We start from the raw sequence: 5,671 nt of genomic DNA on the forward strand, positions 1-5,671 counted from the left end.
GTAGAGAAGAATTTTCTGGCCTACTGAGGATTCTCTGTAAAGATACTACGCCATACGATGTTTGGTAAAATGTCCAACCTATAGACAGAACTGGCATTTGATTCAGTCAACACAACCAAACTCCCAATATTTCAGTACACCATCAGCATGACTAATTTATTCAACAGAAGTACATGCCTGGTTAGTCTTCGAGCGCATTACCGGTTCGGTGTACCGTGTACACGCATTACAAGCATTGGAGGGGAAAGACTGTTCGTCAATTGAAACAAATTTGGTCACAGAAGCACATACAAGTGGCTGACAAGTGGTCTTGGATGATGGCATTCTTCCACTAGACGCATGGATTGTGGAGCCTGGATGAGTAGTTCACCCAACCAGTCATCTAGCTTATAAACCATAGAATAGTATCATAAATGAGAGATTCAGTTGGGATCCAGGATAGTGTTCCGTGAAAACAGATGAATGTATTTTCCTCATAGTCTCCCCACGCACCCAATATTCCCTGACCAGGATCAGAAAGATGTACCTTATTGTCCCATTGTCTCGATTGTCACTCCGGAAGCTGGTTTGATCGTGTGGCTCTTTATCATTGCAAATTGGTAGGACTGCGAATCTCTCCACAGGACCATCGCCAACCACGCTATTCAGACTCCTCAGTCGAGGACAAAACGCATGGACATTCATCGTAACTGCCTTTTCTAGCAAATCTGCACACACACTGTCCAACAATATGAAAGTATACGTCCTGCTGTTATTAGTGCACATCGGCCAGAAATCTATCCACTACTCAACTAATCTATTTTCGGCTCCACCCCGTACGCGTCTTCACTTGGCCTAGATTACACTTGCTTCTTTTTGTTCCGTCTAGCATTCCTAATGGCATTAGGCCACATCGACCCGGGTGAATGTGCTCTCTTATCTCTGTCTTCGGTCTCACTCCCCTCCCTATTGTCATGAGGATGCCACATATACCATGTTCGGAAAGAAAACATTTAGACCTCATTCCAGGAGTTCCTTCTATATGGCGAGGAACGGTCAGCGATTAACGACGGTACGATTGGATTTCCTGCTCTTAAAGTTGGTATTCTTGCTGCTAAATTAAGTATCCCTGCTCTTGGAATGGTTATTCTTATTCTTGACGTGATTACTCCCACTTGTGAAGTTCTGATGCCTTCACTTGAAGTTGCAACGACATGGTGTTGAACTGCTGTGAAGCCACCAGGGGAATACAAAATACAATAGAAATAGTTTTAGCTTTAATCTATCTTTTGGTTGCTTGCTGTCCGGCAACAGAATATGTCCCCTCGATCTTGTACGGAGGTCCGGTAGAACAATTACCGCATTTGGCAAGCAACCCAACAAGCAGCGGATTATGGTCAGTTGAGTCATTGACCAATAGAAATGCTGGCGCTATAAATATTCAACCTTTTTCGTGGGTGAACTGCCACTCAACCAGAACAGTGGTATCTTGTTAAAACACAGAACTACAACTCCCCAAAACAGGGATTCTTGGAGATTAGATGACAAGGAAAACTTCAGCGAACTTATCCGGCTATCAAATTGTACACTGCCTTATGAAGATGTCACGTACGACCTAATGAAACCCCTCCCCCACTCCACCTTGCCTGGTTGCTTCTGTTGTTGAATCTCTTTCCGAGGACTTTTGAAGCGCGCATTTCGTAACGTGAAAAATATGCTTCACAACTTGTCAACTATTTCTTGAACTAATGCGCTCCTGCTTGGACAGAAGGCTACTCAACATAGCAAAATGATATAGACGCAATACACTGACCATAAGGTTACTTAGAATATCATAAACGGGAAATTTAGCTGGGATTCAGGAGAGTTTCCGGAGAAAAATGAGGGTATTTCGCAAATAATAAAAAGATGTTTGCTGAATCCCACTTTTCATGAATTCGTATTTTTATCGGCGTTTGGTCACTCAAGGTACTCAGCGGAAGGTCTGTGATCACCTCTTACGTGACCTTCTGCGTGAGTCCGTGTGATACCAAGGTCTCGATATTTGTTTCGCTCTCTTATGTATTTTACGCAATTCTGACACAAATTACATCTAGACTGCTCGGTTTATTTTACGCTTGTCACAAGAAACCATCCGACGGAACCAAACTGCCTATCTCACCTAAGCAACAAGTCATCCATAAGCGTATTCATATATTCCATTTCGTTACAGTCAGAATGAAACCGTTTATTTGTGTTTATTACTGCGCCGTTTCTGTCACCACATGACCCAGTCACGCACAGCAGGTGAGATAGTAGAGTGACTCGGGGTTTCACATGATGGGTCGGAGAATCCGTGCACAGTAGCTCAAGGTCAGGTAAACATGTGAACATCCGGAAAGAGCAACTGACCCAACTCGTTGTGAGAAAGCGATTTCATTCATTGAGAGTACGATTTTAACCTTGTTTACCATGGTTTCGGACAGTTTCATCATTTTTATCCTCTTGACTTTGACGCCAAGAGTTGTAGTGGCAACCCACGAAGACCAGGAGAGATAAATCATTTAGATTGCAGAGTATGTGAGTTTTTAGCTTTTTTCGATGAATCATGTAGCATAGATGCGGCTATAAAAGTCCACCACACTAGCAACCTGCTGAAATTATCTGTCTGGACCAGTATATTCAGGTGGACTTACTTCCGAAACAGGCCTTCCTACGATCATAGTGCCTCACTCACACACTATTCAGCGACGGTAATGATCTCCCGATACGGAGTGTGATTAGAGGCAACATGTAACTGTGTGTTCTACACAAAATCGCCTTGCGTAAAGCACTCCTTCGTTCCCGTATTCCCATTAGGTTATCACTAGTCATCACCACTCAGACTCTCCAAGATCGGCCGACAAGATTCGACCACATCACTTTCAGCGCCTTAATCTAGTGAACCTGTCAGGACCAGTATTCTTGCCGACGCCGTCCTGTAGTTGCCGTAATTAACAGTTTCTGGCAGCCCAAGTGTAGGCAGACAAATTGTAAATCTTTCGCACAAAGCGGTAGTGGCATACCGGGCGAAGTTCATCAAGCTGTACCAATAAAATTGAGGATGAAGCGCCAATGACGGACAAAGGCACTACCGTTATACGTTTAGGCGCTTTCATCATCCATTTTGCCAGAGCAAAAAGAATACTGTTAGTTTTGTAGTGTACTATTCACAGGGTTGCCGAAAATTCTTCGACAGCCCACGACCTGTTCCGCCATTCTTGGGGCTCATCAGGTAGACGCAGTCCTCGAGTTTCCGTCAACCTTATCTTCTACTTGAAACCAAATTGCACGAAATTAGCAAAAAAAACATCCATTTACAAACTAATTTGGTTTTTCGAGAGATTCAGCTAGGTTCCAGTTGAGTCTCTCGAAAAGTCGAATTAGTTTGCAAATGGGTGTATTTCGCTAGTACTGTTGGTTATTTTTCGGCACATGTGATAGAGTACATCTCCCTCTGAAAGTTCACGGAACAAGCCTTTGGAAGGACAAGATTTCATTTGACCGTGTGATATTCTTTTACACTTCCCAACTTTTCACTCATACCGATATGCGTCGGACCATGTTGCATTTGAGCAAAACTAGTGGTCTAAAAACACATCATGAAATTCATGCGTTTCCACGTCCATTTTACGCCAAACGATTGTACGGAATCGTCTGCTCCGTCCAAGTTCTTCTGCCTATGGACAAACCGTCTGTGAACCAAAAGCACGGCACAGTCCACAAAACTATGTCTGAGGTTACGTTTCAAGGTTTTGTCATGTTCTCAGAGCTGAAGACCTGTCTGCGATTTCCACAACCAGTTGGCTGGAAGCTATTCAGAACCTTATACGACTGGAAGCACAATAGTGTTTCTTAGAAAGCCGGGCAAATTAGAGCCAATGTTCCCGCAGAACAGAGCACGCCTTCAGAACTGGTCAGAATTGCGTTCTTCTTGGACGAGCTCTCAGTCGGTTGAAAATGGTTCGAACTGTAGCTTTGTAGCGGCTTTCCTTGTCTGTGGTGTAAAGCCAAATGCATCAAAGGTACTTTTCTCTCCTAATTTGTTAGGACAGAAATGGGACATTGCTTCTAGACGCGACGAGTAACAGAGTAAAAATCCAGATGTCACTGACTACTCTGTTGAATCAACTTGCACCTGAATTGTCAGAAGTGGAACGCTTTTATTGTACGCTTCTCCCCGGTTGATTGTGATTTCTACGATGGGCTACTCTGCACAGTTCATCACCGCGAAGTCGTTTAGATCTGAAGATTTCTGCGCACCCTACTATATCGTCGGACACAAAACATGACAGATTGGATTTGGAAACATTTTCATCGGGTCAGATCAATAAGACTGCACCGACATCTTCTTCCTAAGGATTAAATTTGCGGAAAAACGCACTTTTCCAAGGTCAATTTATGTAGTCTTAATTGAGATGGCGTCCAAAGGCTACTTGCTCAATCCTTGGGTCAACGGAGCCAACCTTCGGTACGGGATTCGTTTCATCAATCTTTCTGATGTTCAAGTATACCCAATAAATCATAAATGTTTCTCCAACACTCATCTATGTATTTGTGTAAGACTGGATTTTTGACAAGTGACCTTTTCTGAACTTTGTGCATCCTACCCTGTCAGTTAGGTGAATCTGATTGGGTATTGTCGCTTGATGTTGAATCATGGAAATCTTACCTTGAAGTGTGTCTTTGTGTCGATTCAGTAGTATTGATTACTTTGTTGTTGCCCTCACTAAGCAGCCCAAGCCGTGTTTGTTGTTGGCATGATACGATATGTGTTCAAAACAGAATCCTCACTATGAATGCACAAGCTGTTCCCTTTTTAAAAGCACACTCTCCTGCAAGCTAGCTTATGTAATAAGGACATATTTGAGACCGAGCTGTGTGATTCTTTTCTTGGAAGCCGTCTCTCCTCGGAGGCACTTGTCTGAAGGACGGGACTTGATAACTTGAAAACGAAATACTTGACTCCATTAGAGATGATGAAACAAGCAGTCGAGAGATCAGGCCCCCAGAGTAAATGTGTGGTGGTGCGCCGAATGAATGGTCTTTAATGCGTGGACGTCAGCCGTACTTGATGCAAAAATACCCTCGAACGTTATAGTTAGAAGCACCCGGTGCGAGAGTGCTCACATTTGGAACGATAAATTTAAGCATTCACGATGCTTTTTCCGACACCTTCGAAATATGCAAGATAGATATTAGCTCCTCACCAGTTTTCTCCTTTCCCAGGAATATACTTGTAACAGATTTGATGATACATACTCTCGGATGTGTGTATCCTCCCAACAGTGAGAAATTCCAGGTGATCGATGCTGAAACGTCAAGATGACTCAACTCGATGAGTGGCCACTCTCAAGTACTCTTCAAGTTTACGACAGCGTAGTTCAACGTATTTAAACTAGCGTTGGTTCTGCAAAAAGGCAAATATGACCTTTCATTCTCTGTGCGCTTTAACCGCACCAGGTGTCATCTTTCGAGCCATTTTGAGGCAGCCTCACAAAGTCAAACTAAAATTTGGTGCACAAATCTTTTGTTGATTTCTCTGCGATAGAAAGGAGCAGCATACGCACAAACCCAAGAAAATATTCCAGCATCTGTGCTGAAACTCAGTAAGAAGTTGATAAACTTTTGAACTATCAAAAGTTTACTTAATTCTTGCAGGGGAAATGAAGCA

This window comes from Opisthorchis viverrini (genome assembly GCF_000715545.1).
Source record: "Opisthorchis viverrini unplaced genomic scaffold opera_v5_19, whole genome shotgun sequence".
In the NCBI taxonomy this organism is placed as follows: Eukaryota; Metazoa; Platyhelminthes; class Trematoda; order Opisthorchiida; family Opisthorchiidae; genus Opisthorchis; species Opisthorchis viverrini.